This window comes from Pseudophryne corroboree, unplaced genomic scaffold, assembly GCF_028390025.1.
Source record: "Pseudophryne corroboree isolate aPseCor3 unplaced genomic scaffold, aPseCor3.hap2 scaffold_935, whole genome shotgun sequence".
Taxonomy (NCBI): domain Eukaryota; kingdom Metazoa; phylum Chordata; class Amphibia; order Anura; family Myobatrachidae; genus Pseudophryne; species Pseudophryne corroboree.
In genome coordinates, this window is record NW_026970515.1 from 163246 (window position 1) to 189309 (window position 26064).

General features: G+C 34.5%; 8 non-coding genes across 8 annotated transcripts; all 8 read left to right on the forward strand.

Annotated features, from left to right (window-relative positions):
* The first annotated feature begins 1266 nt into the window (after nucleotides 1–1266).
* Nucleotides 1267–1340, forward strand: TRNAN-AUU (transfer RNA asparagine (anticodon AUU)). The gene has a single exon. It is a non-coding gene; the product is annotated as a tRNA-Asn (tRNA).
* Nucleotides 1341–10248: 8908 nt separating this feature from the next.
* TRNAN-AUU (transfer RNA asparagine (anticodon AUU)) lies at nucleotides 10249–10322 on the forward strand. The gene has a single exon. It is a non-coding gene; the product is annotated as a tRNA-Asn (tRNA).
* A 4600-nt stretch (nucleotides 10323–14922) lies between these two features.
* Nucleotides 14923–14996, forward strand: TRNAN-AUU (transfer RNA asparagine (anticodon AUU)). Its single transcript has one exon. It is a non-coding gene; the product is annotated as a tRNA-Asn (tRNA).
* A 2258-nt stretch (nucleotides 14997–17254) lies between these two features.
* Nucleotides 17255–17328, forward strand: TRNAN-AUU (transfer RNA asparagine (anticodon AUU)). The gene has a single exon. It is a non-coding gene; the product is annotated as a tRNA-Asn (tRNA).
* A 1095-nt stretch (nucleotides 17329–18423) lies between these two features.
* Nucleotides 18424–18497, forward strand: TRNAN-AUU (transfer RNA asparagine (anticodon AUU)). The gene has a single exon. It is a non-coding gene; the product is annotated as a tRNA-Asn (tRNA).
* Nucleotides 18498–19592: 1095 nt separating this feature from the next.
* TRNAN-AUU (transfer RNA asparagine (anticodon AUU)) lies at nucleotides 19593–19666 on the forward strand. Its single transcript has one exon. It is a non-coding gene; the product is annotated as a tRNA-Asn (tRNA).
* Nucleotides 19667–21924: 2258 nt separating this feature from the next.
* TRNAN-AUU (transfer RNA asparagine (anticodon AUU)) lies at nucleotides 21925–21998 on the forward strand. Its single transcript has one exon. It is a non-coding gene; the product is annotated as a tRNA-Asn (tRNA).
* A 3432-nt stretch (nucleotides 21999–25430) lies between these two features.
* Nucleotides 25431–25504, forward strand: TRNAN-AUU (transfer RNA asparagine (anticodon AUU)). Its single transcript has one exon. It is a non-coding gene; the product is annotated as a tRNA-Asn (tRNA).
* Nucleotides 25505–26064: the final 560 nt, after the last annotated feature.

A 26064-nucleotide genomic window follows, 5' to 3' on the forward strand; every position in this document is an offset into this window, starting at 1 on the left:
TTACAAAAACTCTCCAGATTATTGACTTTTTAAAGTTTTTCTAGGAAACGTTCTAGATGAATGCTTATTAGCGTTTGTCAGAATGTACGTTTGCAAAGTGTCACTGTGGCGCAATCAGTTAGCGTGTTCGGTTATTATCCAAAAGGTTGGTGGTTCAATCCCACCCAGGGACGTAATTTACCTTGTTATCTGATTTTGGTGATATTAAAGTAGACAAGTCAAAATTTCAAACCCCCTCTTATTGTGTAGGGTACCTGGCCTTCTCTGATGTAATCAGAGTTAGATTTGATTCAGTGATTTTATAAAAAACAGCTAGGAAGCACAATTTAGCAGTGGGTTGCAGAGAAAAAAAATATGCTGGCAGTAAAAATCCAATTGAGTGATTAAACAGCTCTTCATTTTCTGGCTTTATTTTTATGCTAACAAATTTGTTCTCTGAAAAGTGTCCACAAAGCCAAGTCTCTGATTAACACCTTTGTAAGGATGGTTTTTCACCTATTACTAAATTAAACTTGCTTCATTGGAAAGGCAGCAAGATGCATCCTCATTTCAATGTCTACTGAAATAATACAGGTTGACACCAGGAAACATTAACGCCACTGCATCCTTGCTGCTTTCTCATGTGGAAGTCTGTTTAATGTGAAAACAAGGTGATATCTAATTAGCACACAGGTAAGGAATTACGAAAATCTTTATTTAAGGGTGAAGATGTTTCTCACAAAATTGTTGCCCCAATGCATCATTGAAATTCAAGCTGGAAAGATGATTTTAATATATCACTTGTACATTTTGTATTGCTCTTCTGGTGACAATGTAGTTTTTTTTGTCAATTACCATTTTAATAACAGGGTAAAGAAAATTAAGTGGATTTTTGAAAGAAAACTATACTGTCAATATACTATTAAAACAAATTAAAATGGTAAAAGTTATTGTACTTTAAGTAAAAATAAAAGAGCAAAAATATCAATCCCAGTTTTGATTACTTAAATTAAAAAAAAAATGCATATAGCAAAGGATAGTTTCAATCTGCCTACCTCTGGGTTATGGGTCCAGCATGCTTCCATTGCAGTACTCTGCTGCCCATGTAAGTGCAAGAGATCCTGAAGCACTCACTCATCATGGGAAAGTACCAATGTGTTTATTCGTTGGTTGATGGAAGAAACATCTTACAAAAACTCTCCAGATTATTGATTTTTTAATGTTTTTCTAGGAAACGTTCTAGATGTATGCTTATTAGCCTTTGTCAGTATGTACTTTTTGCAAAGTGTCTCTGTGGCGCAATCGGTTAGTGTGTTTGGCTATTAACCAAAAGGTTGGTGGTTCAATCCCACCCAGGGACGTAATTAACCTTGTGATCAGATTTTGGTGATATTTAAGTAGACAAATCAAAATTTCAAACCTCCTCTTATGGTGTAGGGTACATGGCCTTCTCTGATGTAATCAGAGTTAGATTTGATTCAGTGATTTTATAAAAAACAGCTAGGAAGCACAATCTAGCAGTGGGTTGCAGAGAAAAAAAATATGCTGGCAGAAAAATCCAATCGAGTGATTAAACAGCTCTTCATTTTCTGGCTTTATTTTTATGCTAACAAATTTGTTCTCTGAAAAGTGTCCACAAAGCCAAGTCTCTGATTAACACCTTTGTAAGGATGGTTTTTCACCTATTACTAAATTAAACTTGCTTCATTGGAAAGGCAGCAAGATGCATCCTCATTTCAATGTCTACTGAAATAATACAAGTTGACACCAGGAAACATTAACGCCACTGCATCCTTGCTGCTTTCTCATGTGGAAGTCTGTTTAATGTGAAAACAAGGTGATATCTAATTAGCACACAGGTAAGGAATTACGAAAATCTTTATTTAAGGGTTAAGATGTTTCTCACAAAATTGTTGACCCAATGCATCATTGAAATTCAAGCTGGAAAGATGATTTTAATATATCACTTGTACATTTTGTATTGCTCTTCTGGTGACAATGTAGTTTGTTTTTGTCAATTACCATTTTAATAATAGGGTAAAGAAAATGAAGTGGATTTTTGAAAGAAAACAATACTGTCAATATACTATTAAAACAAATTAAAATGGTAAAAGTTATTGTACTTTAAGTAAAAATAAAAGAGACAAAATATCAATCCCAGTTTTGGATTACTTTAATTAACAAAAAAAAATGCATATAGCAGAGGATAGTTTCAAAATTTCAAACCCCCTGTTATGGTGTAGGGTACCTGGCCTTCTCTGATGTAATCAGAGTTAGATTTGATTCAGTGATTTTATAAAAACAGCTAGGAAGCACAATTTAGCAGTGGGTTGCAGAGAAAAAAAATATGCTGGCAGAAAAATCCAATTGAGTGATTAAACAGCTCTTTATTTTCTGGCTTTATTTTTATGCTAACAAATTTGTTCTCTGAAAAGTGTCCACAAAGCCAAGTCTCTGATTAACACCTTTGTAAGGATGGTTTTTCACCTATTACTAAATTAAACTTGCTTCATTGGAAAGGCAGCAAGATGCATCCTCATTTCAATGTCTACTGAAATAATACAGGTTGACACCAGGAAACATTAACGCCACTGCATCCTTGCTGCTTTCTCATGTGGAAGTCTGTTTAATGTGAAAACAAGGTGATATCTAATTAGCACACAGGTAAGGAATTAAGAAAATCTTTATTTAAGGGTGAAGATGTTTCTCACAAAATCGTTGCCCCAATGCATCATTGAAATTCAAGCTGGAAAGATGATTTTAATATATCACTTGTACATTTTGTATTGCTCTTCTGGTGACAATGTAGTTTGTTTTTGTCAATTACCATTTTAATAATAGGGTAAAGAAAATTAAGTGGATTTTTGAAAGAAAACAATACTGTCAATATACTATTAAAACAAATTAAAATGGTAAAAGTTATTGTACTTTAAGTAAAAATAAAAGAGCCAAAATATCAATCCCAGTTTTGGATTACTTTAATTAACAAACAAAAAAATGCATATAGCAGAGGATAGTTTCAATCTGCCTACCTCTGGGTTATGGGCCCAGCATTCTTCCATTGCTGTACTCTGCTGCACATGTAAGTGCAAGAGATCCTGAAGCACTCACTCATCATGGGAAAGTACCAATGTGTTTCTTCGTTGGTTGATAGAAGAAACATCTTACAAAAACTCTCCAGATTATTGACTTTTTTAAGTTTTTCTAGGAAACGTTTTAGATTAATGCTTATTAGCATTTGTCAGTATGTACTTTTGCAAAGTGTCTCTGTGGTGCAATCAGTTAGTGTGTACGGCTATTAACCAAAAGGTTGGTGGTTCAATCCCACCCAGGGACGTAATTGACCTTGTTATCAGATTTTGGTGATCTTTAAGTAGACAAGTCAAATTTCATACCCCCTGTTATGGTGTAGGGTACCTGGCCTTCTCTGATGTAATCAGAGTTAGATTTGATTCAGTGATTTTATAAAAACATCTAGGAAGCACAATTTAGCAGTGGGTTGCAGAGAAAAAGAAATATGCTGGCAAAAAAATCAAATTGCGTGATTAAACAGCTCTTCATTTTCTGGCTTTATTTTTATGCTAACAAATTTGTTCTCTGAAAAGTGTCCACAAAGCCAAGTCTCTGATTAACACCTTTGTAGGGATGGTTTTTCACCTATTACTAAATTAAACTTGCTTCATTGGAAAGGCAGCAAGATGTATCCTCATTTCAATGTCTACTGAAATAATACAGGTTGACACCAGGAAACATTAACGCCACTGCATCCTTGCTGCTTTCTCATGTGGAAGTCTGTTTAATGTGAAAACAAGGTGATATCTAATTAGCACACAGGTAAGGAATTAAGAAAATCTTTATTTAAGGGTGAAGATGTTTCTCACAAAATTATTGACCCAATGCATCATTGAAATTCAAGCTGGAAAGATGATTTTAATATATCACTTGTACATTTTGTATTGCTCTTCTGGTGACAATGTAGTTTGTTTTTGTCAATTACCATTTTAATAATAGGGTAAAGAAAATGAAGTGGATTTTTGAAAGAAAACAATACTGTCAATATACTATTAAAACAAATTAAAATGGTAAAAGTTATTGTACTTTAAGTAAAAATAAAAGAGACAAAATATCAATCCCAGTTTTGGATTACTTTAATTAACAAAAAAAATGCATATAGCAGAGGATAGTTTCAATCTGCCTACCTCTGGGTTATGGGCCCAGCATGCTTCCATTGCAGTACTCTGCTGCACATGTAAGTGCAAGAGATCCTGAAGCACTCACTCATCATGGGAAAGTACCAATGTGTTTCTTCGTTGGTTGATGGAAGAAACATCTTACAAAAACTCTCCAGATTATTGACTTTTTAAAGTTTTTCTAGGAAACGTTTTAGATGAATGCTTATTAGCCTTTGTCAGTATGAACTTTTGCAAAGTGTCTCTGTGGCGCAATCAGTTAGTATGTACGGCTATTAACCAAAAGGTTGGTGGTTCAATCCCACCCAGGGACCTAATTGACCTTGTTATCAGATTTTGGTGATCTTTAAGTAGACAAGTCAAAATTTCAAACCCCCTGTTATGGTGTAGGGTACCTGGCCTTCTCTGATGTAATCAGAGTTAGATTTGATTCAGTGATTTTATAAAAACAGCTAGGAAGCACAATTTAGCAGTGGGTTGCAGAGAAAAAAAATATGCTGGCAGAAAAATCCAATTGAGTGATTAAACAGCTCTTTATTTTCTGGCTTTATTTTTATGCTAACAAATTTGTTCTCTGAAAAGTGTCCACAAAGCCAAGTCTCTGATTAACACCTTTGTAAGGATGGTTTTTCACCTATTACTAAATTAAACTTGCTTCATTGGAAAGGCAGCAAGATGCATCCTCATTTCAATGTCTACTGAAATAATACAGGTTGACACCAGGAAACATTAACGCCACTGCATCCTTGCTGCTTTCTCATGTGGAAGTATGTTTAATGTGAAAACAAGGTGATATCTAATTAGCACACAGGTAAGGAATTAAGAAAATCTTTATTTAAGGGTGAAGATGTTTCTCACAAAATCGTTGCCCCAATGCATCATTGAAATTCAAGCTGGAAAGATGATTTTAATATATCACTTGTACATTTTGTATTGCTCTTCTGGTGACAATGTAGTTTGTTTTTGTCAATTACCATTTTAATAATAGGGTAAAGAAAATTACGTGGATTTTTGAAAGAAAACAATACTGTCAATATACTATTAAAACAAATTAAAATGGTAAAAGTTATTGTACTTTAAGTAAAAATAAAAGAGCCAAAATATCAATCCCAGTTTTGGATTACTTTAATTAACAAACAAAAAAATGCATATAGCAGAGGATAGTTTCAATCTGCCTACCTCTGGGTTATGGGCCCAGCATTCTTCCATTGCTGTACTCTGCTGCACATGTAAGTGCAAGAGATCCTGAAGCACTCACTCATCATGGGAAAGTACCAATGTGTTTCTTCGTTGGTTGATAGAAGAAACATCTTACAAAAACTCTCCAGATTATTGACTTTTTTAAGTTTTTCTAGGAAACGTTTTAGATGAATGCTTATTAGCATTTGTCATTATGTACTTTTGCAAAGTGTCTCTGTGGTGCAATCAGTTAATGTGTACGGCTATTAACCAAAAGGTTGGTGGTTCAATCCGACCCAGGGACGTAATTGACCTTGTTTTCAGATTTTGGTGATCTTTAAGTAAACAAGTCAAATTTCATACCCCCTGTTATGGTGTAGGGTACCTGGCCTTCTCTGATGTAATCAGAGTTAGATTTGATTCAGTGATTTTATAAAAACATCTAGGAAGCACAATTTAGCAGTGGGTTGCAGAGAAAAAGAAATATGCTGGCAAAAAAATCAAATTGCGTGATTAAACAGCTCTTCATTTTCTGGCTTTATTTTTATGCTAACAAATTTGTTCTCTGAAAAGTGTCCACAAAGCCAAGTCTCTGATTAACACCTTTGTAGGGATGGTTTTTCACCTATTACTAAATTAAACTTGCTTCATTGGAAAGGCAGCAAGATGTATCCTCATTTCAATGTCTACTGAAATAATACAGGTTGACACCAGGAAACATTAACGCCACTGCATCCTTGCTGCTTTCTCATGTGGAAGTCTGTTTAATGTGAAAACAAGGTGATATCTAATTAGCACACAGGTAAGGAATTAAGAAAATCTTTATTTAAGGGTGAAGATGTTTCTCACAAAATCGTTGCCCCAATGCATCATTGAAATTCAAGCTGGAAAGATGATTTTAATATATCACTTGTACATTTTGTATTGCTCTTCTGGTGACAATGTAGTTTGTTTTTGTCAATTACCATTTTAATAATAGGGTAAAGAAAATGAAGTGGATTTTTGAAAGAAAACAATACTGTCAATATACTATTAAAACAAATTAAAATGGTAAAAGTTATTGTACTTTAAGTAAAAATAAAAGAGACAAAATATCAATCCCAGTTTTGGATTACTTTAATTAACAAAAAAAATGCATATAGCAGAGGATAGTTTCAATCTGCCTACCTCTGGGTTATGGGCCCAGCATGCTTCCATTGCAGTACTCTGCTGCACATGTAAGTGCAAGAGATCCTGAAGCACTCACTCATCATGGGAAAGTACCAATGTGTTTCTTCGTTGGTTGATGGAAGAAACATCTTACAAAAACTCTCCAGATTATTGACTTTTTAAAGTTTTTCTAGGAAACGTTTTAGATGAATGCTTATTAGCCTTTGTCAGTATGGACTTTTGCAAAGTGTCTCTGTGGCACAATCAGTTAGTATGTATGGCTATTAACCAAAAGGTTGGTGGTTCAATCCCACCCAGGGACCTAATTGACCTTGTTATCAGATTTTGGTGATCTTTAAGTAGACAAGTCAAAATTTCAAACCCCCTGTTATGGTGTAGGGTACCTGGCCTTCTCTGATGTAATCAGAGTTAGATTTGATTCAGTGATTTTATAAAAACAGCTAGGAAGCACAATTTAGCAGTGGGTTGCAGAGAAAAAAAATATGCTGGCAGAAAAATCCAATTGAGTGATTAAACAGCTCTTTATTTTCTGGCTTTATTTTTATGCTAACAAATTTGTTCTCTGAAAAGTGTCCACAAAGCCAAGTCTCTGATTAACACCTTTGTAAGGATGGTTTTTCACCTATTACTAAATTAAACTTGCTTCATTGGAAAGGCAGCAAGATGCATCCTCATTTCAATGTCTACTGAAATAATACAGGTTGACACCAGGAAACATTAACGCCACTGCATCCTTGCTGCTTTCTCATGTGGAAGTCTGTTTAATGTGAAAACAAGGTGATATCTAATTAGCACACAGGTAAGGAATTAAGAAAATCTTTATTTAAGGGTGAAGATGTTTCTCACAAAATCGTTGCCCCAATGCATCATTGAAATTCAAGCTGGAAAGATGATTTTAATATATCACTTGTACATTTTGTATTGCTCTTCTGGTGACAATGTAGTTTGTTTTTGTCAATTACCATTTTAATAATAGGGTAAAGAAAATTAAGTGGATTTTTGAAAGAAAACAATACTGTCAATATACTATTAAAACAAATTAAAATGGTAAAAGTTATTGTACTTTAAGTAAAAATAAAAGAGCCAAAATATCAATCCCAGTTTTGGATTACTTTAATTAACAAACAAAAAAATGCATATAGCAGAGGATAGTTTCAATCTGCCTACCTCTGGGTTATGGGCCCAGCATTCTTCCATTGCTGTACTCTGCTGCACATGTAAGTGCAAGAGATCCTGAAGCACTCACTCATCATGGGAAAGTACCAATGTGTTTCTTCGTTGGTTGATAGAAGAAACATCTTACAAAAACTCTCCAGATTATTGACTTTTTTAAGTTTTTCTAGGAAACGTTTTAGATGAATGCTTATTAGCATTTGTCAGTATGTACTTTTGCAAAGTGTCTCTGTGGTGCAATCAGTTAGTGTGTACGGCTATTAACCAAAAGGTTGGTGGTTCAATCCCACCCAGGGACGTAATTGACCTTGTTATCAGATTTTGGTGATCTTTAAGTAGACAAGTCAAATTTCATACCCCCTGTTATGGTGTAGGGTACCTGGCCTTCTCTGATGTAATCAGAGTTAGATTTGATTCAGTGATTTTATAAAAATATCTAGGAAGCACAATTTAGCAGTGGGTTGCAGAGAAAAAGAAATATGCTGGCAAAAAAATCAAATTGCGTGATTAAACAGCTCTTCATTTTCTGGCTTTATTTTTATGCTAACAAATTTGTTCTCTGAAAAGTGTCCACAAAGCCAAGTCTCTGATTAACACCTTTGTAGGGATGGTTTTTCACCTATTACTAAATTAAACTTGCTTCATTGGAAAGGCAGCAAGATGTATCCTCATTTCAATGTCTACTGAAATAATACAGGTTGACACCAGGAAACATTAACGCCACTGCATCCTTGCTGCTTTCTCATGTGGAAGTCTGTTTAATGTGAAAACAAGGTGATATCTAATTAGCACACAGGTAAGGAATTAAGAAAATCTTTATTTAAGGGTGAAGATGTTTCTCACAAAATTATTGACCCAATGCATCATTGAAATTCAAGCTGGAAAGATGATTTTAATATATCACTTGTACATTTTGTATTGCTCTTCTGGTGACAATGTAGTTTGTTTTTGTCAATTACCATTTTAATAATAGGGTAAAGAAAATGAAGTGGATTTTTGAAAGAAAACAATAATGTCAATATACTATTAAAACAAATTAAAATGGTAAAAGTTATTGTACTTTAAGTAAAAATAAAAGAGCCAAAATATCAATCCCAGTTTTGGATTACTTTAATTAACAAAAAAAAATGCATATAGCAGAGGATAGTTTCAATCTGCTTACCTCTGGGTTATGGGCCCAGCATGCTTCCATTGCAGTACTCTGCTGCACATGTAAGTGCAAGAGATCCTGAAGCACTCACTCATCATGGGAAAGTACCAATGTGTTTCTTCGTTGGTTGATGGAAGAAACATCTTACAAAAACTCTCCAGATTATTGACTTTTTAAAGTTTTTCTAGGAAACGTTATAGATGAATGCTTATTAGCCTTTGTCAGTATGACCTTTTGCAAAGTGTCTCTGTGGCGCAATCAGTTAGTGTGTACGGCTATTAACCAAAAGGTTGGTGGTTCAATCCCACCCAGGGACCTAATTGACCTTGTTATCAGATTTTGGTGATCTTTAAGTAGACAAGTCAAATTTCATACCCCCTCTTATGGTGTAGGGTACCTGGCCTTCTCTGATGTAATCAGAGTTAGATTTGATTCAGTGATTTTATAAAAACATCTAGGAAGCACAATTTAGCAGTGGGTTGCAGAGAAAAAGAAATATGCTGGCAAAAAAATCAAATTGCGTGATTAAACAGCTCTTTATTTTCTGGCTTTATTTTTATGCTAACAAATTTGTTCTCTGAAAAGTGTCCACAAAGCCAAGTCTCTGATTAACACCTTTGTAGGGATTGTTTTTCACCTATTACTAAATTAAACTTGCTTCATTGGAAAGGCAGCAAGATGCATCCTCATTTCAATGTCTACTGAAATAATACAGGTTGACACCAGGAAACATTAACGCCACTGCATCCTTGCTGCTTTCTCATGTGGAAGTCTGTTTAATGTGAAAACAAGGTGATATCTAATTAGCACACAGGTAAGGAATTACGAAAATCTTTATTTAAGGGTGAAGATGTTTCTCACAAAATTGTTGCCCCAATGAATCATTGAAATTCAAGCTGGAAAGATGATTTAAATATATCACTTGTACATTTTGTATTGCTCTTCTGGTGACAATGTAGTTTTTTTGTCAATTACCATTTTAATAACAGGGTAAAGAAAATTAAGTGGATTTTTGAAAGAAAACTATACTGTCAATATACTATTAAAACAAATTAAAATGGTAAAAGTTATTGTACTTTAAGTAAAAATAAAAGAGCAAAAATATCAATCCCAGTTTTGATTACTTAAATTAACAAAAAAAATGCATATAGCAAAGGATAGTTTCAATCTGCCTACCTCTGGGTTATGGGTCCAGCATGCTTCCATTGCAGTACTCTGCTGCCCATGTAAGTGCAAGAGATCCTGAAGCACTCACTCATCATGGGAAAGTACCAATGTGTTTATTCGTTGGTTGATGGAAGAAACATCTTACAAAAACTCTCCAGATTATTGATTTTTTAATGTTTTCTAGGAAACGTTCTAGATGTATGCTTATTAGCCTTTGTCAGTATGTACTTTTTGCAAAGTGTCTCTGTGGCGCAATCGGTTAGTGTGTTTGGCTATTAACCAAAAGGTTGGTGGTTCAATCCCACCCAGGGACGTAATTAACTTTGTGATCAGATTTTGGTGATATTTAAGTAGACAAGTCAAAATTTCAAACCTCCTCTTATGGTGTAGGGTACATGGCCTTCTCTGATGTAATCAGAGTTAGATTTGATTCAGTGATTTTATAAAAAACAGCTAGGAAGCACAATTTAGCAGTGGGTTGCAGAGAAAAAAAATATGCTGGCAGAAAAATCCAATCGAGTGATTAAACAGCTCTTCATTTTCTGGCTTTATTTTTATGCTAACAAATTTGTTCTCTGAAAAGTGTCCACAAAGCCAAGTCTCTGATTAACACCTTTGTAAGGATGGTTTTTCACCTATTACTAAATTAAACTTGCTTCATTGGAAAGGCAGCAAGATGCATCCTCATTTCAATGTCTACTGAAATAATACAGGTTGACACCAGGAAACATTAACGCCACTGCATCCTTGCTGCTTTCTCATGTGGAAGTCTGTTTAATGTGAAAACAAGGTGATATCTAATTAGCACACAGGTAAGGAATTAAGAAAATCTTTATTTAAGGGTGAAGATGTTTCTCACAAAATTGTTGACCCAATGCATCATTGAAATTCAAGCTGGAAAGATGATTTTAATATATCACTTGTACATTTTGTATTGCTCTTCTGGTGACAATGTAGTTTGTTTTTGTCAATTACCATTTTAATAATAGGGTAAAGAAAATGAAGTGGATTTTTGAAAGAAAACAATAATGTCAATATACTATTAAAACAAATTAAAATGGTAAAAGTTATTATACTTTAAGTAAAAATAAAAGAGACAAAATATCAATCCCAGTTTTGGATTACTTTAATTAACAAAAAAAAAATGCATATAGCAGAGGATAGTTTCAATCTGCTTACCTCTGGGTTATGGGCCCAGCATGCTTCCATTGCAGTACTCTGCTGCACATGTAAGTTCAAGAGATCCTGAAGCACTCACTCATCATGGGAAAGTACCAATGTGTTTCTTCGTTGGTTGATGGAAGAAACATCTTACAAAAACTCTCCAGATTATTGACTTTTTAAAGTTTTTCTAGGAAACGTTTTAGATGAATGCTTATTAGCCTTTGTCAGTATGGACTTTTGCAAGGTGTCTCTGTGGTGCAATCAGTTAGTATGTACGGCTATTAACCAAAAGGTTGGTGGTTCAATCCCACCCAGGGACCTAATTGACCTTGTTATCAGATTTTGGTGATCTTTAAGTAGACAAGTCAAAATTTCAAACCCCCTGTTATGGTGTAGGGTACCTGGCCTTCTCTGATGTAATCAGAGTTAGATTTGATTCAGTGATTTTATAAAAACAGCTAGGAAGCACAATTTAGCAGTGGGTTGCAGAGAAAAAAAATATGCTGGCAGAAAAATCCAATTGAGTGATTAAACAGCTCTTTATTTTCTGGCTTTATTTTTATGCTAACAAATTTGTTCTCTGAAAAGTGTCCACAAAGCCAAGTCTCTGATTAACACCTTTGTAAGGATGGTTTTTCACCTATTACTAAATTAAACTTGCTTCATTGGAAAGGCAGCAAGATGCATCCTCATTTCAATGTCTACTGAAATAATACAGGTTGACACCAGGAAACATTAACGCCACTGCATCCTTGCTGCTTTCTCATGTGGAAGTCTGTTTAATGTGAAAACAAGGTGATATCTAATTAGCACACAGGTAAGGAATTAAGAAAATCTTTATTTAAGGGTGAAGATGTTTCTCACAAAATCGTTGCCCCAATGCATCATTGAAATTCAAGCTGGAAAGATGATTTTAATATATCACTTGTACATTTTGTATTGCTCTTCTGGTGACAATGTAGTTTGTTTTTGTCAATTACCATTTTAATAATAGGGTAAAGAAAATGAAGTGGATTTTTGAAAGAAAACAATACTGTCAATATACTATTAAAACAAATTAAAATGGTAAAAGTTATTGTACTTTAAGTAAAAATAAAAGAGCCAAAATATCAATCCCAGTTTTGGATTACTTTAATTAACAAACAAAAAAATGCATATAGGAGAGGATAGTTTCAATCTGCCTACCTCTGGGTTATGGGCCCAGCATGCTTCCATTGCTGTACTCTGCTGCACATGTAAGTGCAAGAGATCCTGAAGCACTCACTCATCATGGGAAAGTACCAATGTGTTTCTTCGTTGGTTGATAGAAGAAACATCTTACAAAAACTCTCCAGATTATTGACTTTTTTAAGTTTTTCTAGGAAACGTTTTAGATGAATGCTTATTAGCCTTTGTCAGTATGTACTTTTGCATAGTGTCTCTGTGGCGCAATCAGTTAGTGTGTACGGCTATTAACCAAAAGGTTGGTGGTTCAATCCCACCCAGGGACGTAATTGACCTTGTTATCAGATTTTGGTGATCTTTAAGTAGACAAGTCAAATTTCATACCCCCTGTTATGGTGTAGGGTACCTGGCCTTCTCTGATGTAATCAGAGTTAGATTTGATTCAGTGATTTTATAAAAACATCTAGGAAGCACAATTTAGCAGTGGGTTGCAGAGAAAAAGAAATATGCTGGCAAAAAAATCAAATTGCGTGATTAAACAGCTCTTCATTTTCTGGCTTTATTTTTATGCTAACAAATTTGTTCTCTGAAAAGTGTCCACAAAGCCAAGTCTCTGATTAACACCTTTGTAGGGATGGTTTTTCACCTATTACTAAATTAAACTTGCTTCATTGGAAAGGCAGCAAGATGTATCCTCATTTCAATGTCTACTGAAATAATACAGGTTGACACCAGGAAACATTAACGCCACTGCATCCTTGCTGCTTTCTCATGTGGAAGTCTGTTTAATGTTAAAACAAGGTGATATCTAATTAGCACACAGGTAAGGAATTAAGAAAATCTTTATTTAAGGGTGAAGATGTTTCTCACAAAATTGTTGACCCAATGCATCATTGAAATTCAAGCTGGAAAGATGATTTTAATATATCACTTGTACATTTTGTATTGCTCTTCTGGTGACAATGTAGTTTGTTTTTGTCAATTACCATTTTAATAATAGGGTAAAGAAAATGAAGTGGATTTTTGAAAGAAAACAATACTGTCAATATACTATTAAAACAAATTAAAATGGTAAAAGTTATTGTACTTTAAGTAAAAATAAAAGAGACAAAATATCAATCCCAGTTTTGGATTACTTTAATTAACAAAAAAAATGCATATAGCAGAGGATAGTTTCAATCTGCCTACCTCTGGGTTATGGGCCCAGCATGCTTCCATTGCAGTACTCTGCTGCACATGTAAGTGCAAGAGATCCTGAAGCACTCACTCATCATGGGAAAGTACCAATGTGTTTCTTCGTTGGTTGATGGAAGAAACATCTTACAAAAACTCTCCAGATTATTGACTTTTTAAACTTTTTCTAGGAAACGTTTTAGATGAATGCTTATTAGCCTTTGTCAGTATGGACTTTTGCAAAGTGTCTCTGTGGTGCAATCGGTTAGTGTGTTTGGCTATTAACCAAAAGGTTGGTGGTTCAATCCCACCCAGGGACGTAATTTACCTTGTGATCAGATTTTGGTGATCTTTAAGTAGACAAGTCAAAATTTCAAACCCCCTGTTATGGTGTAGGGTACCTGGCCTTCTCTGATGTAATCAGAGTTAGATTTGATTCAGTGATTTTATAAAAACAGTTAGGAAGCACAATTTAGCAGTGGGTTGCAGAGAAAAAAAATATGCTGGCAGAAAAATCCAATTGAGTGATTAAACAGCTCTTTATTTTCTGGCTTTATTTTTATGCTAACAAATTTGTTCTCTGAAAAGTGTCCACAAAGCCAAGTCTCTGATTAACACCTTTGTAAGGATGGTTTTTCACCTATTACTAAATTAAACTTGCTTCATTGGAAAGGCAGCAAGATGCATCCTCATTTCAATGTCTACTGAAATAATACAAGTTGACACCAGGAAACATTAACGCCACTGCATCCTTGCTGCTTTCTCATGTGGAAGTCTGTTTAATATGAAAACAAGGTGATATCTAATTAGCACACAGGTAAGGAATTAAGAAAATCTTTATTTAAGGGTGAAGATGTTTCTCACAAAATCGTTGCCCCAATGCATCATTGAAATTCAAGCTGGAAAGATGATTTTAATATATCACTTGTACATTTTGTATTGCTCTACTGGTGACAATGTAGTTTGTTTTTGTCAATTACCATATTAATAATAGGGTAAAGAAAATGAAGTGGATTTTTGAAAGAAAACAATACTGTCAATATACTATTAAAACAAATTAAAATGGTAAAAGTTATTGTACTTTAAGTAAAAATAAAAGAGACAAAATATCAATCCCAGTTTTGGATTACTTTAATTAACAAAAAAAATGCATATAGCAGAGGATAGTTTCAATCTGCCTACCTCTGGGTTATGGGCCCAGCATGCTTCCATTGCAGTACTCTGCTGCACATGTAAGTGCAAGAGATCCTGAAGCACTCACTCATCATGGGAAAGTACCAATGTGTTTCTTCGTTGGTTGATGGAAGAAACATCTTACAAAAACTCTCCAGATTATTGACTTTTTAAAGTTTTTCTAGGAAACGTTTTAGATGAATGCTTATTAGCCTTTGTCAGTATGGACTTTTGCAAAGTGTCTCTGTGGCGCAATCGGTTAGTGTGTTTGGCTATTAACCAAAAGGTTGGTGGTTCAATCCCACCCAGGGACGTAATTAACCTTGTGATCAGATTTTGGTGATATTTAAGTAGACAAGTCAAAATTTCAAACCTCCTCTTATGGTGTAGGGTACATGGCCTTCTCTGATGTAATCAGAGTTAGATTTGATTCAGTGATTTTATAAAAAACAGCTAGGAAGCACAATTTAGCAGTGGGTTGCAGAGAAAAAAAATATGCTGGCAGAAAAATCCAATCGAGTGATTAAACAGCTCTTCATTTTCTGGCTTTATTTTTATGCTAACAAATTTGTTCTCTGAAAAGTGTCCACAAAGCCAAGTCTCTGATTAACACCTTTGTAAGGATGGTTTTTCACCTATTACTAAATTAAACTTGCTTCATTGGAAAGGCAGCAAGATGCATCCTCATTTCAATGTCTACTGAAATAATACAAGTTGACACCAGGAAACATTAACGCCACTGCATCCTTGCTGCTTTCTCATGTGGAAGTCTGTTTAATGTGAAAACAAGGTGATATCTAATTAGCACACAGGTAAGGAATTAAGAAAATCTTTATTTAAGGGTGAAGATGTTTCTCACAAAATTGTTGACCCAATGCAACATTGAAATTCAAGCTGGAAAGATGATTTTAATATATCACTTGTACATTTTGTATTGCTCTTCTGGTGACAATGTAGTTTGTTTTTGTCAATTACCATTTTAATAATAGGGTAAAGAAAATGAAGTGGATTTTTGAAAGAAAACAATACTGTCAATATACTATTAAAACAAATTAAAATGGTAAAAGTTATAGTACTTTAAGTAAAAATAAAAGAGACAAAATATCAATCCCAGTTTTGGATTACTTTAATTAACAAAAAAAAATGCATATAGCAGAGGATAGTTTCAATCTGCCTACCTCTGGGTTATGGGCCCAGCATGCTTCCATTGCAGTACTCTGCTGCACATGTAAGTTCAAGAGATCCTGAAGCACTCACTCATCATGGGAAAGTACCAATGTGTTTCTTCGTTGGTTGATGGAAGAAACATCTTACAAAAACTCTCCAGATTATTGACTTTTTTAAGTTTTTCTAGGAAACGTTTTAGATGAATGCTTATTAGCCTTTGTCAGTATGTACTTTTGCAAAGTGTCTCTGTGGCGCAATCAGTTAGTGTGTACGGCTATTAACCAAAAGGTTGGTGGTTCAATCCCACCCAGGGACGTAATTGACCTTGTTATCAGATTTTGGTGATCTTTAAGTAGACAAGTCAAATTTCATACCCCCTGTTATGGTGTAGGGTACCTGGCCTTCTCTGATGTAATCAGAGTTAGATTTGATTCAGTGATTTTATAAAAACATCTAGGAAGCACAATTTAGCAGTGGGTTGCAGAGAAAAAGAAATATGCTGGCAAAAAAATCAAATTGCGTGATTAAACAGCTCTTCATTTTCTGGCTTTATTTTTATGCTAACAAATTTGTTCTATGAAAAGTGTCCACAAAGCCAAGTCTCTGATTAACACCTTTGTAGGGATGGTTTTTCACCTATTACTAAATTAAACTTGCTTCATTGGAAAGGCAGCAAGATGTATCCTCATTTCAATGTCTACTGAAATAATACAGGTTGACACCAGGAAACATTAACGCCACTGCATCCTTGCTGCTTTCTCATGTGGAAGTCTGTTTAATGTGAAAACAAGGTGATATCTAATTAGCACACAGGTAAGGAATTAAGAAAATCTTTAAGGGTGAAGATGTTTCTCACAAAATTATTGACCCAATGCATCATTGAAATTCAAGCTGGAAAGATGATTTTAATATATCACTTGTACATTTTGTATTGCTCTTCTGGTGACAATGTAGTTTGTTTTTGTCAATTACCATTTTAATAATAGGGTAAAGAAAATGAAGTGGATTTTTGAAAGAAAACAATACTGTCAATATACTATTAAAACAAATTAAAATGGTAAAAGTTATTGTACTTTAAGTAAAAATAAAAGAGACAAAATATCAATCCCAGTTTTGGATTACTTTAATTAACAAAAAAAATGCATATAGCAGAGGATAGTTTCAATCTGCCTACCTCTGGGTTATGGGCCCAGCATGCTTCCATTGCAGTACTCTGCTGCACATGTAAGTGCAAGAGATCCTGAAGCACTCACTCATCATGGGAAAGTACCAATGTGTTTCTTCGTTGGTTGATGGAAGAAACATCTTACAAAAACTCTCCAGATTATTGACTTTTTAAACTTTTTCTAGGAAACGTTTTAGATGAATGCTTATTAGCCTTTGTCAGTATGGACTTTTGCAAAGTGTCTCTGTGGCGCAATCGGTTAGTGTGTTTGGCTATTAACCAAAAGGTTGGTGGTTCAATCCCACCCAGGGACGTAATTAACCTTGTGATCAGATTTTGGTGATCTTTAAGTAGACAAGTCAAAATTTCAAACCCCCTGTTATGGTGTAGGGTACCTGGCCTTCTCTGATGTAATCAGAGTTAGATTTGATTCAGTGATTTTATAAAAACAGCTAGGAAGCACAATTTAGCAGTGGGTTGCAGAGAAAAAAAATATGCTGGCAGAAAAATCCAATTGAGTGATTAAACAGCTCTTTATTTTCTGGCTTTATTTTTATGCTAACAAATTTGTTCTCTGAAAAGTGTCCACAAAGCCAAGTCTCTGATTAACACCTTTGTAAGGATGGTTTTTCACCTATTACTAAATTAAACTTGCTTCATTGGAAAGGCAGCAAGATGCATCCTTATTTCAATGTCTACTGAAATAATACAAGTTGACACCAGGAAACATTAACGCCACTGCATCCTTGCTGCTTTCTCATGTGGAAGTCTGTTTAATATGAAAACAAGGTGATATCTAATTAGCACACAGGTAAGGAATTAAGAAAATCTTTATTTAAGGGTGAAGATGTTTCTCACAAAATTGTTGACCCAATGCATCATTGAAATTCAAGCTGGAAAGATGATTTTAATATATCACTTGTACATTTTGTATTGCTCTTCTGGTGACAATGTAGTTTGTTTTTGTCAATTACCATTTTAATAATAGGGTAAAGAAAATGAAGTGGATTTTTGAAAGAAAACAATAATGTCAATATACTATTAAAACAAATTAAAATGGTAAAAGTTATTATACTTTAAGTAAAAATAAAAGAGACAAAATATCAATCCCAGTTTTGGATTACTTTAATTAACAAAAAAAAAATGCATATAGCAGAGGATAGTTTCAATCTGCCTACCTCTGGGTTATGGGCCCAGCATGCTTCCATTGCAGTACTCTGCTGCACATGTAAGTGCAAGAGATCCTGAAGCACTCACTCATCATGGGAAAGTACCAATGTGTTTCTTCGTTGGTTGATGGAAGAAACATCTTACAAAAACTCTCCAGATTATTGACTTTTTAAAGTTTTTCTAGGAAACGTTTTAGATGAATGCTTATTAGCCTTTGTCAGTATGGACTTTTGCAAAGTGTCTCTGTGGCGCAATCGGTTAGTGTGTTTGGCTATTAACCAAAAGGTTGGTGGTTCAATCCCACCCAGGGACGTAATTAACCTTGTGATCAGATTTTGGTGATCTTTAAGTAGACAAGTCAAAATTTCAAACCCCCTGTTATGGTGTAGGGTACCTGGCCTTCTCTGATGTAATCAGAGTTAGATTTGATTCAGTGATTTTATAAAAACAGCTAGGAAGCACAATTTAGCAGTGGGTTGCAGAGAAAAAAAATATGCTGGCAGAAAAATCCAATTGAGTGATTAAACAGCTCTTTATTTTCTGGCTTTATTTTTATGCTAACAAATTTGTTCTCTGAAAAGTGTCCACAAAGCCAAGTCTCTGATTAACACCTTTGTAAGGATGGTTTTTCACCTATTACTAAATTAAACTTGCTTCATTGGAAAGGCAGCAAGATGCATCCTCATTTCAATGTCTACTGAAATAATACAAGTTGACACCAGGAAACATTAACGCCACTGCATCCTTGCTGCTTTCTCATGTGGAAGTCTGTTTAATATGAAAACAAGGTGATATCTAATTAGCACACAGGTAAGGAATTAAGAAAATCTTTATTTAAGGGTGAAGATGTTTCTCACAAAATTGTTGACCCAATGCATCATTGAAATTCAAGCAGGAAAGATGATTTTAATATATCACTTGTACATTTTGTATTGCTCTTCTGGTGACAATGTAGTTTGTTTTTGTCAATTACCATTTTAATAATAGGGTAAAGAAAATGAAGTGGATTTTTGAAAGAAAACAATAATGTCAATATACTATTAAAACAAATTAAAATGGTAAAAGTTATTATACTTTAAGTAAAAATAAAAGAGACAAAATATCAATCCCAGTTTTGGATTACTTTAATTAACAAAAAAAAAATGCATATAGCAGAGGATAGTTTCAATCTGCCTACCTCTGGGTTATGGGCCCAGCATGCTTCCATTGCAGTACTCTGCTGCACATGTAAGTGCAAGAGATCCTGAAGCACTCACTCATCATGGGAAAGTACCAATGTGTTTCTTCGTTGGTTGATGGAAGAAACATCTTACAAAAACTCTCCAGATTATTGACTTTTTAAAGTTTTTCTAGGAAACGTTTTAGATGAATGCTTATTAGCCTTTGTCAGTATAGACTTTTGCAAAGTGTCTCTGTGGCGCAATCGGTTAGTGTGTTTGGCTATTAACCAAAAGGTTGGTGGTTCAATCCCACCCAGGGACGTAATTAACCTTGTGATCAGATTTTGGTGATATTTAAGTAGACAAGTCAAAATTTCAAACCTCCTCTTATGGTGTAGGGTACATGGCCTTCTCTGATGTAATCAGAGTTAGATTTGATTCAGTGATTTTATAAAAAACAGCTAGGAAGCACAATTTAGCAGTGGGTTGCAGAGAAAAAAAATATGCTGGCAGAAAAATCCAATCGAGTGATTAAACAGCTCTTCATTTTCTGGCTTTATTTTTATGCTAACAAATTTGTTCTCTGAAAAGTGTCCACAAAGCCAAGTCTCTGATTAACACCTTTGTAAGGATGGTTTTTCACCTATTACTAAATTAAACTTGCTTCATTGGAAAGGCAGCAAGATGCATCCTCATTTCAATGTCTACTGAAATAATACAAGTTGACACCAGGAAACATTAACGCCACTGCATCCTTGCTGCTTTCTCATGTGGAAGTCTGTTTAATGTGAAAACAAGGTGATATCTAATTAGCACACAGGTAAGGAATTAAGAAAATCTTTATTTAAGGGTGAAGATGTTTCTCACAAAATTGTTGACCCAATGCAACATTGAAATTCAAGCTGGAAAGATGATTTTAATATATCACTTGTACATTTTGTATTGCTCTTCTGGTGACAATGTAGTTTGTTTTTGTCAATTACCATTTTAATAATAGGGTAAAGAAAATGAAGTGGATTTTTGAAAGAAAACAATACTGTCAATATACTATTAAAACAAATTAAAATGGTAAAAGTTATAGTACTTTAAGTAAAAATAAAAGAGACAAAATATCAATCCCAGTTTTGGATTACTTTAATTAACAAAAAAAAATGCATATAGCAGAGGATAGTTTCAATCTGCCTACCTCTGGGTTATGGGCCCAGCATGCTTCCATTGCAGTACTCTGCTGCACATGTAAGTTCAAGAGATCCTGAAGCACTCACTCATCATGGGAAAGTACCAATGTGTTTCTTCGTTGGTTGATGGAAGAAACATCTTACAAAAACTCTCCAGATTATTGACTTTTTTAAGTTTTTCTAGGAAACGTTTTAGATGAATGCTTATTAGCCTTTGTCAGTATGTACTTTTGCAAAGTGTCTCTGTGGCGCAATCAGTTAGTGTGTACGGCTATTAACCAAAAGGTTGGTGGTTCAATCCCACCCAGGGACGTAATTGACCTTGTTATCAGATTTTGGTGATCTTTAAGTAGACAAGTCAAATTTCATACCCCCTGTTATGGTGTAGGGTACCTGGCCTTCTCTGATGTAATCAGAGTTAGATTTGATTCAGTGATTTTATAAAAACATCTAGGAAGCACAATTTAGCAGTGGGTTGCAGAGAAAAAGAAATATGCTGGCAAAAAAATCAAATTGCGTGATTAAACAGCTCTTCATTTTCTGGCTTTATTTTTATGCTAACAAATTTGTTCTCTGAAAAGTGTCCACAAAGCCAAGTCTCTGATTAACACCTTTGTAGGGATGGTTTTTCACCTATTACTAAATTAAACTTGCTTCATTGGAAAGGCAGCAAGATGTATCCTCATTTCAATGTCTACTGAAATAATACAGGTTGACACCAGGAAACATTAACGCCATTGCATCCTTGCTGCTTTCTCATGTGGAAGTCTGTTTAATGTGAAAACAAGGTGATATCTAATTAGCACACAGGTAAGGAATTAAGAAAATCTTTAAGGGTGAAGATGTTTCTCACAAAATTATTGACCCAATGCATCATTGAAATTCAAGCTGGAAAGATGATTTTAATATATCACTTGTACATTTTGTATTGCTCTTCTGGTGACAATGTAGTTTGTTTTTGTCAATTACCATTTTAATAATAGGGTAAAGAAAATGAAGTGGATTTTTGAAAGAAAACAATACTGTCAATATACTATTAAAACAAATTAAAATGGTAAAAGTTATTGTACTTTAAGTAAAAATAAAAGAGACAAAATATCAATCCCAGTTTTGGATTACTTTAATTAACAAAAAAAATGCATATAGCAGAGGATAGTTTCAATCTGCCTACCTCTGGGTTATGGGCCCAGCATGCTTCCATTGCAGTACTCTGCTGCACATGTAAGTGCAAGAGATCCTGAAGCACTCACTCATCATGGGAAAGTACCAATGTGTTTCTTCGTTGGTTGATGGAAGAAACATCTTACAAAAACTCTCCAGATTATTGACTTTTTAAACTTTTTCTAGGAAACGTTTTAGATGAATGCTTATTAGCCTTTGTCAGTATGGACTTTTGCAAAGTGTCTCTGTGGCGCAATCGGTTAGTGTGTTTGGCTATTAACCAAAAGGTTGGTGGTTCAATCCCACCCAGGGACGTAATTAACCTTGTGATCAGATTTTGGTGATCTTTAAGTAGACAAGTCAAAATTTCAAACCCCCTGTTATGGTGTAGGGTACCTGGCCTTCTCTGATGTAATCAGAGTTAGATTTGATTCAGTGATTTTATAAAAACAGCTAGGAAGCACAATTTAGCAGTGGGTTGCAGAGAAAAAAAATATGCTGGCAGAAAAATCCAATTGAGTGATTAAACAGCTCTTTATTTTCTGGCTTTATTTTTATGCTAACAAATTTGTTCTCTGAAAAGTGTCCACAAAGCCAAGTCTCTGATTAACACCTTTGTAAGGATGGTTTTTCACCTATTACTAAATTAAACTTGCTTCATTGGAAAGGCAGCAAGATGCATCCTCATTTCAATGTCTACTGAAATAATACAAGTTGACACCAGGAAACATTAACGCCACTGCATCCTTGCTGCTTTCTCATGTGGAAGTCTGTTTAATATGAAAACAAGGTGATATCTAATTAGCACACAGGTAAGGAATTAAGAAAATCTTTATTTAAGGGTGAAGATGTTTCTCACAAAATTGTTGACCCAATGCATCATTGAAATTCAAGCAGGAAAGATGATTTTAATATATCACTTGTACATTTTGTATTGCTCTTCTGGTGACAATGTAGTTTGTTTTTGTCAATTACCATTTTAATAATAGGGTAAAGAAAATGAAGTGGATTTTTGAAAGAAAACAATAATGTCAATATACTATTAAAACAAATTAAAATGGTAAAAGTTATTATACTTTAAGTAAAAATAAAAGAGACAAAATATCAATCCCAGTTTTGGATTACTTTAATTAACAAAAAAAAAATGCATATAGCAGAGGATAGTTTCAATCTGCTTACCTCTGGGTTATGGGCCCAGCATGCTTCCATTGCAATACTCTGCTGCACATGTAAGTTCAAGAGATCCTGAAGCACTCACTCATCATGGGAAAGTACCAATGTGTTTCTTCGTTGGTTGATGGAAGAAACATCTTACAAAAACTCTCCAGATTATTGACTTTTTAAAGTTTTTCTAGGAAACGTTTTAGATGAATGCTTATTAGCCTTTGTCAGTATGGACTTTTGCAAGGTGTTTCTGTGGCGCAATCAGTTAGTATGTACGGCTATTAACCAAAAGGTTGGTGGTTCAATCCCACCCAGGGACCTAATTGACCTTGTTATCAGATTTTGGTGATCTTTAAGTAGACAAGTCAAAATTTCAAACCCCCTGTTATGGTGTAGGGTACCTGGCCTTCTCTGATGTAATCAGAGTTAGATTTGATTCAGTGATTTTATAAAAACAGCTAGGAAGCACAATTTAGCAGTGGGTTGCAGAGAAAAAAAATATGCTGGCAGAAAAATCCAATTGAGTGATTAAACAGCTCTTTATTTTCTGGCTTTATTTTTATGCTAACAAATTTGTTCTCTGAAAAGTGTCCACAAAGCCAAGTCTCTGATTAACACCTTTGTAAGGATGGTTTTTCACCTATTACTAAATTAAACTTGCTTCATTGGAAAGGCAGCAAGATGCATCCTCATTTCAATGTCTACTGAAATAATACAGGTTGACACCAGGAAACATTAACGCCACTGCATCCTTGCTGCTTTCTCATGTGGAAGTCTGTTTAATGTGAAAACAAGGTGATATCTAATTAGCACACAGGTAAGGAATTAAGAAAATCTTTATTTAAGGGTGAAGATGTTTCTCACAAAATCGTTGCCCCAATGCATCATTGAAATTCAAGCTGGAAAGATGATTTTAATATATCACTTGTACATTTTGTATTGCTCTTCTGGTGACAATGTAGTTTGTTTTTGTCAATTACCATTTTAATAATAGGGTAAAGAAAATTAAGTGGATTTTTGAAAGAAAACAATACTGTCAATATACTATTAAAACAAATTAAAATGGTAAAAGTTATTGTACTTTAAGTAAAAATAAAAGAGCCAAAATATCAATCCCAGTTTTGGATTACTTTAATTAACAAACAAAAAAATGCATATAGGAGAGGATAGTTTCAATCTGCCTACCTCTGGGTTATGGGCCCAGCATGCTTCCATTGCTGTACTCTGCTGCACATGTAAGTGCAAGAGATCCTGAAGCACTCACTCATCATGGGAAAGTACCAATGTGTTTCTTCGTTGGTTGATAGAAGAAACATCTTACAAAAACTCTCCAGATTATTGACTTTTTTAAGTTTTTCTAGGAAACGTTTTAGATGAATGCTTATTAGCCTTTGTCAGAATGTACTTTTGCAAAGTGTCTCTGTGGCGCAATCAGTTAGTGTGTACGGCTATTAACCAAAAGGTTGGTGGTTCAATCCCACCCAGGGACGTAATTGACCTTGTTATCAGATTTTGGTGATCTTTAAGTAGACAAGTCAAATTTCATACCCCCTGTTATGGTGTAGGGTACCTGGCCTTCTCTGATGTAATCAGAGTTAGATTTGATTCAGTGATTTTATAAAAACATCTAGGAAGCACAATTTAGCAGTGGGTTGCAGAGAAAAAGAAATATGCTGGCAAAAAAATCAAATTGCGTGATTAAACAGCTCTTCATTTTCTGGCTTTATTTTTATGCTAACAAATTTGTTCTCTGAAAAGTGTCCACAAAGCCAAGTCTCTGATTAACACCTTTGTAGGGATGGTTTTTCACCTATTACTAAATTAAACTTGCTTCATTGGAAAGGCAGCAAGATGTATCCTCATTTCAATGTCTACTGAAATAATACAGGTTGACACCAGGAAACATTAACGCCACTGCATCCTTGCTGCTTTCTCATGTGGAAGTCTGTTTAATGTTAAAACAAGGTGATATCTAATTAGCACACAGGTAAGGAATTAAGAAAATCTTTATTTAAGGGTGAAGATGTTTCTCACAAAATTGTTGACCCAATGCATCATTGAAATTCAAGCTGGAAAGATGATTTTAATATATCACTTGTACATTTTGTATTGCTCTTCTGGTGACAATGTAGTTTGTTTTTGTCAATTACCATTTTAATAATAGGGTAAAGAAAATGAAGTGGATTTTTGAAAGAAAACAATACTGTCAATATACTATTAAAACAAATTAAAATGGTAAAAGTTATTGTACTTTAAGTAAAAATAAAAGAGACAAAATATCAATCCCAGTTTTGGATTACTTTAATTAACAAAAAAAATGCATATAGCAGAGGATAGTTTCAATCTGCCTACCTCTGGGTAATGGGCCCAGCATGCTTCCATTGCAGTACTCTGCTGCACATGTAAGTGCAAGAGATCCTGAAGCACTCACTCATCATGGGAAAGTACCAATGTGTTTCTTCGTTGGTTGATGGAAGAAACATCTTACAAAAACTCTCCAGATTATTGACTTTTTAAACTTTTTCTAGGAAACGTTTTAGATGAATGCTTATTAGCCTTTGTCAGTATGGACTTTTGCAAAGTGTCTCTGTGGCGCAATCGGTTAGTGTGTTTGGCTATTAACCAAAAGGTTGGTGGTTCAATCCCACCCAGGGACGTAATTAACCTTGTGATCAGATTTTGGTGATCTTTAAGTAGACAAGTCAAAATTTCAAACCCCCTGTTATGGTGTAGGGTACCTGGCCTTCTCTGATGTAATCAGAGTTAGATTTGATTCAGTGATTTTATAAAAACAGTTAGGAAGCACAATTTAGCAGCGGGTTGCAGAGAAAAAAAATATGCTGGCAGAAAAATCCAATTGAGTGATTAAACAGCTCTTTATTTTCTGGCTTTATTTTTATGCTAACAAATTTGTTCTCTGAAAAGTGTCCACAAAGCCAAGTCTCTGATTAACACCTTTGTAAGGATGGTTTTTCACCTATTACTAAATTAAACTTGCTTCATTGGAAAGGCAGCAAGATGCATCCTCATTTCAATGTCTACTGAAATAATACAAGTTGACACCAGGAAACATTAACGCCACTGCATCCTTGCTGCTTTCTCATGTGGAAGTCTGTTTAATATGAAAACAAGGTGATATCTAATTAGCACACAGGTAAGGAATTAAGAAAATCTTTATTTAAGGGTGAAGATGTTTCTCACAAAATCGTTGCCCCAA